The sequence below is a fragment of the Idiotropiscis lumnitzeri genome, chromosome 6 (genome assembly GCF_059441095.1).
Source record: "Idiotropiscis lumnitzeri isolate Australia: NSW breed Sydney's pygmy pipehorse chromosome 6, RoL_Ilum_1.0, whole genome shotgun sequence".
NCBI lineage: Eukaryota > Metazoa > Chordata > Actinopteri > Syngnathiformes > Syngnathidae > Idiotropiscis > Idiotropiscis lumnitzeri.
This window is the reverse complement of record NC_142396.1, coordinates 14,199,331-14,210,382: the sequence shown is the minus strand read 5'-3', so window position 1 is coordinate 14,210,382 and position 11,052 is coordinate 14,199,331.

Sequence of the window (11,052 nt, the reverse complement as noted above, 5' to 3'; positions counted from 1 at the left end):
GACCACTTTTGCTTTATGGATTTTCTGCAAATATCCAATCATGAGTAAGTCCACACTGCTAATACACACACACACCAGACAGATACTATCTCTCATACTAATCTAATGAGATGCAATAGAAGAACACTTGCAAAATCTAATGACATCCGATGCAAAAATTTGATCAAGAATGCTGCTGCCTTCCAGTGATAATAATGTTTAGTAAATTTTTAACATTGTGGTAAGAATTTGGAGTAGTATGCTCCCAACAGTATCATTTAGAGATAATTCTCACACTTTGTATTTTCACATACCCCACAAAGTGTCCAAAGTGGCCATTAATGGCCTGCAGTTTCTTTGTTATTGCTCTGCGGCATAATTTAAAAAAAATAAAGTTTGAGCTACCCTAGCTCAGCCCACATCAGACTGTTTCAGGATCCAGGACGCATTGAAAAGAAAAAAAAAAAGCCAACCAAAACATTAGAACTGGGTAAGCGTTTCTCCAAGGCTGAATTTCTGCTGCAGTTCTCTGAATCGAGTAATAAAAAAAATCAGGTATGACCCACAAGCTTAGACATCCAGAAATACAGATGTGATTTATTATCACCATATATTGTGCAATATATCATCATTCTCATTTATATTTCTGTTATCTTTGAAAATTGCTGGACACCGTAGTCAAAAACCTCTCTCGTTTTGCATATTAGCAATTGTGTTGTGCCCAGACGGATAAAAATGTTTCCTCTCTGTGAGTGACTGACTCCAGAGGGACTACTTGGCACCTGGAGTGACAGGCTGCCATCAGCGTGCAAAGATGCTAATATGAATTCTGATCACTCCCAATAGGCAAGGGACTTACTGCCCATCAGCGGCTTCTAGTGGTTCTCCACACATGGCAGTGTCAAGGGGCACGCTGTAAAAGCCTGGCAAATGGAGTTGGCACCACAGCCAAAGCCAGACTCTGCATTGACACTTCTCTAACCCTTCTTAAGTGATAATATAGCTTAATGTACTCCATCATGTCATAAATGCAAAGGGCTACCTTCAAGATTTTCAGCCTGATGGGAAATTTCTCTGACAAATCAACCGCTTAAACTATGTCTGTCCTTCATTATAGACGTCTGTGTGAGCACTGGATGGTCAAAGGCTAATTACAACCAGGATAAGAGGCAGGGAGGCCGGAGAGACAGCGGAGTCACATTTTTAATTGGTGTAAATTTATGCCGATTATTTTTTTTCCAAGTCTCAAATTCAAAAAGGACATCACTTGTTTATTCATAGACAAGCAGCAAATCATGGACGTTTACATTTTTGATGATTTTATGTTTATTTTACTGGGAGAAAAACGGTAATGTATTGATACACTGATTAGCTGGATATGAAGAAATGTGTTAAAATCCGATCAATTGCAGAGGTTTTTATATTAAAGGAGGTGTTTATATGTCTGACAGCATGAAGTTCATATTTAATAGTAGCTCTCACCCAACCAACATAATACTGTGAATATATAACAGGAATAATAACTGGACTTGTGATAGGAGTTTCGTGTCCGTCAACCTTATCCGGTGAGGGGTAATTAGGTTATTTGAGGCTTTTAATCACATCTCTTCCATGAGGTAAAATCCTGCCGTAAAAAGTAGAGAGGTAACATTGAGCTGGACTTAGGTGAGAAATGTCAAATTAATCAGACTTCGTGAGCCTAAATCCCATGTATTTTTAATGAGAATTTTCCCTTACATTTTTGTGAACTGGTGTCACCATGGTTACACAAAACGTTGCCCAAATGACTGCTTTACTGCATTGGAGATGAAGCTATCATTATTTTATTTTTCTAAGCTCTAAACCAAATAAGATATATAAAAAGTCCAGAATAATTAAGAATATAAAAAGTTAAAAAAAAGATTAAAAAAAATAATAATACAATGCGCTGCATAGCTTAGCAAATTATAGCATTAAGGTTGCTTTGTAGCCATAAAGGCGGGCCTATAGACTACAAACCTTCTGGGTGAAAAGTTTGAAGATGTCCACGTTTCGAGCCGTCATGCAATGCTGTCATCAAGCAAACACACAGCCAAAACAACAGATCAATTTTCTGTTCAAACAATGTCATGCACAATACCGGGGTTGAAATATAAAATCATTTTGGATTGGTGGCCCTGCCAAGGTGACAACAACCATTTTCATCAATGACCCAAGATACTCAAACTAAGCAAGGCCTTAGTCCAGATCTGAGTAGTTGTTTGACAAGATGCAAATTTCATTTGGATTTTCGTGATCACCTTGAAAGGACTGAACACCATCAAAAAAAAAGAAAATTCATCCGCAGCACAGTTCGCTGTAATGCTTGCTTCACTTGGGAGACTGATGATACTGTCTTTTCTGCTAAGACTCCCGCCGCTTGACATCTTGACATGACGAGAAGGATGTTCCTGTCTGTCTCGTCACATCACGGCTGTCCTGATTCGGATCCCTCCCATCCAGCGCCATGTGACACCTCGCTTTAAAAAAGCTGCCCGTCCATCATAAACATCCTTCCTTTTATGTTCGCCGTCTGAGCGGGAAGGGCAAAGAGAGAGATCAGCCTATCAAAGACATGTTGACAGTCAGGCAGACTGACAGAATATCACAGGAGCAATGTGCCAGACGTAGCTGGGAATATCGCTCACAAGGTCGTTGATGATTATTAGATACTCAGATGTTGAGAAGTGTCCGCAATCGCAAATCTACAGGTAGGATCCCATGTAACGCAAGATTCCTGAGAACAGTGCAATCGTGTATATAAATCAATGATGTGAATCAATCTTTTGCGAAATATTCTGGGCAGGTCTGCAGTCGTCTTAAATTAAACCCCTCACCTTGACGCCATATAAATGCAATACTGTCAATAAAGTGGGTATAAATAGATCGGGGTGTAACCATTCATAATCTACCTGAATATTTTAAAAGGGTCTTTTGGGCCAGAAAAAGGAGAGCGACATGATCAATTGTCTTACTTCAGCCCCTACAATCAGAGGTGCGCTAATTGAAATGGTGTAGAATCATCTGGCTGCCCTAAAGGAGGAAGCTTATCAGATTTCTCCCTCAAAATTGCCAGAAATGAATAAAAAAATCCTTTGTCTTGTGTCTTCTTGCCTGCGGTCTGGAAAGAGAAAGTTGTGTGCTGACTGCTTGTGGTGACGTGTTGAGAAATGTTAAAGAGACCTTTTCACTGTCTGACCCATTCAGTTTGTGAATGTTAAAGTTCTTTAATGGAGACATGAGCGCAAAAGTGAACTGTATCGTTTGATGACAAGGGGGAAGGGTGAAAACCAACAGCAGAGTAAAAAGACATTACGGACGCTTAGCAACGCCTTACGGAGGAGTTCATGAAATATGCAGCTGGTCAAAAGCTTAAAGAATATCACAAGTGTTTAAGGTGGATTGGAGGACATATTTGAAGCGTGCTCGCTGCGAACCTCCACCGCATGCCCACCTTTCCCTGAGCCATTCTATTTTCAGAGTGAAGCTAATAAATAGGGATATGGAAAAGGTTTCTCTGCAGGCTCACAATGAGAAACGATAGGAGATTATTTTAGAATGAAGATCAATGACAAAAGTCCAAACGATGTAGCAGCAGGAGACAGTTGCGTCTTAATGTAAGATGAGTGGACTGACACAAAGCCGAGGCCAAAGGCAAGCTCTTCATCTCCCCAATTCACGCCACAGAGTGGAAATTAGTCTGTGCCATTCGTCGCAGATTTTTACAAATGAATTACCTGGTATATTAATAGGGCGAGAGGGATTTATTAAACACTATGAGTAAAAGTAGCTTTAATTATGCATACTTTATTAAACCTGTTTGACTTAACTGTCTGCCGTCCAGGTGCATTGTTCATAGTAGCCAGGTAAGAATAATGTAAGACAGTTACAAACAATGACAAAAAGAAATGGAGCCTCTTAAACAATTAATTTCGGACCACTTCTTAACCTCCGATTTGAAAACAGTTGGAGGAAATAATGGAATGTGATAAGATTAGTGGTAGTTATTAATTAATTGTCACCATCATAAAACTATTTGTGGCTAGTAGATTCTTCAAGTGTGGTTACATGAGATCTGTTTTTTTAAAAAATAATTAGCCAAATTGCCATTTGTACAATCTCAGAATATTCAAATTTCATCTAGTTTGTTGCTCAGCCTGATTTAGCTTTACTGTCAGTTGACGTATATCGTGTGTATCATTCTTTTATTCAAATTAATATCGCAAAAACTGCAACAATAATATTTGCGCCGGCGGTTTGCTCTTTGTCTTTCAACGGTCATTTTGGCCACCGACATGAGCGAGAGTTCCTGCCCTGGCCCTTCTGTTGTCTGAGGGGACCGCCGCGCCGACAATGGTGTCAACTCTTCCCCTGGAGGGGGGGGACACCTCCGAGTGATTTGTGGTTCGGAAAGACTGATGAAGTACTATTGCCACCCTGCTTCTTTGCAAGATCAATTCTACATGTAGGAGTGCGCTTTATGAATGATGGAGACCTCCTTAAGCCATCCATACAGCTGCCCAAAGACACAGCCCCAGTCCCCATTGCACCTACAAGGCAGGAGAGAAGCAATCAGTCTTCTCAACGGAGCCATGCATTACGTACCCACACCCACACATCAACTCATCCCCGTGAATACACAGATAAGCCAACATGGCAAACATACAGATACACATAGTTAGCTGGAAATAAGTGAAATAAACACCACATATAATTTGTAAGTCTTTTAAGACATATTGTAGTCAAATGTTCAAGATACATTACAATCACACCTCACTTTTGTGTATTCTGTTTGGATACCTGAATGTCAGAGATGGGGGGGACTTGAGTCATATGACTTGGCTCGAGTCGAGCTTGAGTCGCTATTTTTAGGAATTGCGATCAGAAATGGCTTGACTTGGGATTTGGTATCGAACTTGACTTAAACTTTAACTACATGACGACAAGTTTTAAATCTGCATTTTAACGCAGTTAGCCTTTTTAGGGAGGAAAACAAGAAAGGGGATTGTTTTTTTCAGTCAGCGTCACTTGTTAAGGCCTTTACACACCAAACCGAAGTTGGCCGTCGTGGCCTACTGTCGCATCAGCCTAGAAGTTGGCACGTCGGACCAGAAAATGACAGAAGAACACACGAGACGGGATTAAGTTCTGCGCATTTAAAAAGTAGTGTCCATTCACCAAAATATGGGCACCATAGACACTGCGTCACCGGCCTGTTGCTAGTCGATATTTGTGGGGCGAAAAAAGATGTGGAGATGTCTTTGGATTCAAGAATGGTCGATATGATGAAACTGGGGAAAACAATAACAAACAATAATCAAGGTTTTAAACTTGAAAATGAGAGAGACAACATCTCTAAATTTTGTTTCATCTGTCTCTGACACATTTAGATAGCTCTGTGAACCCAAGCTCAGTTTAGCTCACCACTCAAATACTTCAATGTCGCCTCTGCATTTTGAGAAGCCAATAAAGCGATAGATAAAACACTGTGGACACTGTAATCTTGAAACTATACCATTTAAAACAGAGGTCGTTATTTAAGCACAGACATTGATACATGGAGTCTAAAATTGAGCGCTTATTCGTTAAACAGCGTTTATACAGTATTTTTCTGGTCGTGAGTGGGTCCGCCATAGTTGATGTGTCAATGGCGCCATAAACTAAACTCACCTTCAAAAAGTGACAACGTACAAAGTGCACAAAGTTAATGCCTTTCATTCACCCATTTACACACATTATTAAGATTTGGGCAACAGATTGGCACCTGAATCAATGTATGCAGTTATTAAATCTGATGATCATGCATTATTATGCAGCATATTTAAATTTTTAACACCAGAGTGTGCGTGCCACTCATGTAAATAATAAACAAATCATTTAAAGTGTAGACATTTATGTTTAGCATTTTACTTTTAGAGATGCAATTTTTGTAGTAGGATCAGTTATAAAAGTATTTGATCTCTCTTTTACTGAACACGATTTTATGACTTGACTTGCTTGAAATTTGGTGGCAACTCAACTTGACTTGCTTGATTTTTTTTCACAATGACTTGGGACTTGCTTGACACTTGTAGGTTACCCCTCAAAACTTATTGTGACTCGCACATATGTAACTCACTTCAAACTTTGCTGCATGCCTTCCCCAGAATGTTTAAAAGATTAATATAAACGGTATTTTGCTTTTTTGTGTAAGAATTTGTATATGCGTCATGGGAGAATATAGAAATGGAAAAAAATGGTTGCCAGTTGAGTGGGGTGTGGTTTCAGGGAATTCATCAAACAAACTCAAAGTATATGTGAGTGGAAATACTGTCTGGATTTTTAATGGTCCTGAAGCTCTGTTTTATATACCCTTGGCGATTCATTTTAATGATTCAAATTTGGTAGCGTTGTTAACAGTCTTCTGTGTGGTGTGTCAAATTTAAATTGAGCAAATATTTCCTGTATTACAGTGTGGAGTGTATCCTCATATTATCACAGCAAGCAAAGAAACCGACTATGTTTTTACAGCTAATGTGTGCGTACCTGCGTGCGGCAGAAAGAGATAAGTAAAGTTTCATGGCTTGGATGCTAGCTGTAAAATTAATAAAATCTAACCTTTAACAATAATCCAACATTGATAAGTGTGCTTCTTACATTTTAATTCTGGTGTGTCAATATTTAAGTTCTGCATCCTTTTGGTTTTGCCCTTTTAGTCTTGCCACATGCTAATTACAAGCTGTAACATTGCGTGTGACTGTCGAACTATGATGGTTAGATACAGGACAAAAGACTAATAATTAATGTCGGTGTTATTTTATATAGTTTAACCGGACTTTCAAATCAGACAGTTAAAGCGCAAAGACACACTACTATCTTATACTCAATGTACCTTAGTCCAAATGACAGTGTTGGCATTGTTTACCACTTGCATCAGTTAATGTTTCTGCGCTAACTTGAGTTTTCTAAGGATCTAAACCATTTCTAACGTTTATGTTTGCTAGATATCGGTCTCTGTCATTGAAGCTTTTTGTTTGCGCACTTTTTTCAATTACTGCCAATCCTCTGTAGCGTTAAACATGGCCGCCAGAGCCCACATCACAAAGCTTGTTCCACGCCCTATTATATATGGTCTAAATTGCAGTACATTACAGGTGTGTCGATTATCAAACTGGCAAAATAATTACCAACGGCGGTCAGTGGAGGAGTGTGGAGGCTAAACCACATTTAAATCAAGAGTAATGGTCGGTCAACTGAACGGTAAGTAACATGTGATATTTGTATTAATTACCTATTATGGTTTGCTTCAGTGTTGGTACTACTTAAAGAGTTATTTACATGCAGTTTGGGCATCAGCATGTATGGCATGTGAACGTAAACACAACCACATATGACTTGTGTCAACTGGAATATCCATGTAAACAGATGAACACAAAAAATGAATACAGGCATTAAAAAGCAATTGCCTACTTTGCCCTGCAGTGTTGACCCAGCCATAAGGGAGATTAGACTGAGGGCTGAATAAGACCATGAATAGAGCAACATATATTGATGCCCTGAGTCATGCCTCCTGGAGAGGTGTTGAAAGCTAAACATAGAATGCAATGAATACTTGATTGTTCCAGACTCCATGAAAATAAAGGCCCCTCACTGAAGAACATGAATGAACACTTTTTACCTGTTTTCTATTCACTTGATTTTGCCTCACTCTATTTGGGGTGGAGAGTGAAGAGTCAAGCTGCCATCAAGCATGGAGGATGCAATCTTTTTTATTTGTATTTTTTTAATAAAGAACAACCCACCGCCTGGGAAAACTAATATGCAGTATACACATAAATATATATATATGTATATATATATATATATATGTGTGTGTGTGTGGGGGTGTGTGTGTGTACATATATGGGTGGATGGTGTGTGTGTGTTTAAATGAGCAGGATTAATACATTCATTGAAGTATAAAATTGATTCATTTTATCTTTGCCGTCTCAAACACCTTTAAGTTCGGTGCGCAGGACAAAGCTGACGGACTCTCAGTGTGACATGTCTTGACATGGCATCTTACTCTTAGTGTGACATCTAGAAAAGATCCTTGTGCAGTACACACCTACAGTATTGCGAACCAGTGAATTTGATGTGTCACACAATCGCAAAAGGTTGGCCATCTTTCATCGCTAAGTACGGCAACAACACTAGGACAAAACACTCTGCGGCACATGTTCGTAAAACTCAAAGTATATATTGATGACATATGCAATACTTTTATATTGTCATGCTCCAGGAGAAGAGGGTCTTAAACTTTTCATTTTCGTGCAACTTATCACAGAAGGCTACCATCTATGTCCTTCCATCCATTGCATATTTCTTTTTCATCAATACCCAACAAAGTGCTCACAAAACACTTCTCAATGAAGCATGAAAAGATTTTGGTATGTGTACAATAAAAAACACATTCTTAGGTCTGTACATCTTCATTACGTAAAGCAGTTAATTTGCTCTAAATTTTTTCTCAGAAAATCATTCCAAGCATAGATGCTTGTTTTAATTTTTATTAATCAAAACCACCATCCAATCATATTTTCCTTAAAACAAGAGAATTATAAACTATTTATAATTATGAGCAAACAAGCAACATACCGAACTTCGCATTCCAGAAACAACAACCAAAGGAGTGAGTAAAATCATCATATTTATTATTTTGAAGGCCTGTTTTGTTTTAAGTCTATTCAACGTCCTTCTAAAATGTTCCATTTGACCGTTTCTATCAAAATGTTGTTCATTACCTGTTTCCCATTTTATTTCATCCATATTTTATTTCTCGGTACTCCAATTGGGGTAACTCATGATCCTTGTCAAATATCTAGTTTAGAAACGGCTCCCAATGTCAGAATTATGTTTAAATATGAAGCGCTCTCCTGAATGCTAACCAACGGTGATGTTTGTGCCTTGCAACCATAGCAACAGCTCGCAGCTAACAGGAGCAGTAAACATCCAAAGTTATTTTTGCTGTTTGCTTTTCTTCAGAGTAGGCATTAAATCAATTGTTCAAGTGATTTTCAGCAGTCAAAAAATAAAAAAGAAAACCTTTCCGCACCCACCCCCCAACTATTAGAGCGAGCAATGACACACTTACAAAGCATAACCAATGACAAATGACGTTTTGTTACCGGGACTTGCCCACCAATATGTCTGCCGACAATGCATTGTGGGAAATGCGGAAAAGCACGAACCACTCTATTGTATGTCTACTTTTGTCTTTATATTCAACTCAATAAAGTCACTTCAACATATTTTGAGAGGAGAACATGGAGCCCGGGTAGCATGGATAAGAACAGATATGATAAATTAATGACCTGAATCTTAGGTTTCTCCAAAATATTACGAACCGCCTACAGTGAGGACCACACTCATCGTGGGTTGTTCCTAAGTGACCCTGTTTTTCATCTGGCTTAAGAAAGCCATTGAATTGTATATTGTGACTGTATGGGAGAGGTATTCATGCAAATGGCTTTATCGTGGAAGGGAGATGATTATTGTAGCGTGAGTTCGTATTCCAGCTGAGGTAACTTTGTGTTTACCTTTGGCTTTTGAAAAAAAAAAAATCAAATGCCATTCTTAATTTGAATGCCATAATAATTTATTAAATGTCATAATATGTTTGTGTGTGTGTGTACTAGTGAAAATTCCACCAGCCAACACTCGTGTGAATATAGAGAAATTGGCTGTTTAATTCACAGTATATCATGATAATACCCAGCTATCATACAAATATGCCGCCAACAGAATAGGAAATGGAATCAATCAGAAGAATCTAATTGAACGCTAACCAAACGTTATGTTGGTGGCTGAGTTTGAAATGACAAATCGTTATGCAATATTACTGTACACGGTTGAAATGCTCGGTGTTAAGCATTTTGGTTGCGGAGAAGTATGAATGCTAGGCTCTGTGTAGCATTCACTATTAACTAAAGCTTTTCTTCTTTATCTCTTACGTGATGTAATATTTCATGCACACAGAAAAGCCAGACCGATGCCATTGTGATAACTTCCATTTACAGTGTAAGCCGGAATAGACACTGTGCAGAGGCCGTCGACTATTTATGGGTTAATCGATACAGTCCCTGGATGACACCATGTCCTCGCTACTTTCTGTCATGATGACGGCTCACTAATTTTGGAGGGGCTGCTTTCTCCTCCTGCCGTCAGCCGGCTCCAAGATGTTTTAATTTGGCTGTAAAAATGCCAATCACTATGGTTACTTCTTGTTCCCGAGGGAGGTCATGATGGGGGCAAGTCCATAGGAGGAAATATATTCTCATAGTTCTCTTTAGAAACCTTGCTAACCCCTGACATCCCATTTGGGTTGTAACTTCATGTTGTTAAAGTGACAGCGACCCAACTGCTCTTAGAGAAGCTGGGGCACAGCCAAATCCTGGTCAGAAACGCCCTTAATTCTTGTCCTACTCAGTTTGCTTGTGAGTGCCTGCGTTCGTGCATGTGCGTGTGCGTGTTTGTGCAAGTGAGCTCCAGCGATTCCTTACTCTGTATCCAATGCGTTGATGAGCATGTAATGCGCAGGCTGCATTGAGTTTTTACGCAATAAGATATTAATGTGTTTTTTGTAGCAGGTGTCAGTAAAAGACGCCCCACGCGCAGACACAGGCTCAAATAGAGATTCATACCGTTACTTGGTCTCCTGAGACACTGCTGGCCCAAGGAAAAATAAAAAAGAGAGAAGTGATGAAAAACTCTCATTACCACGACACGAAGACTTGACGCTGCTTCCTTGAACTGACTTTGATCTCTCCCTAACGTGGATATATGGGAGAACTGATGCTTTTACTGTGATGAAAGCCAACATTTAACAGCTCACATTAAGTAAGAGTGGAAAGGACATCAGGCATGTTGGCATTTTAGTAGGGTGCATAGAGGGGGTTTTGACATGTATTTTTGCACGGAATATTTTTTTTTTCGGCTGAATTTACTGCAAATACAAATAAGCTAATCCTTTATTAGACTGAATGTGGGTGTTATTACAACAGAAGAGTGAATTGTTACACAATTGTCCAGGCTAAA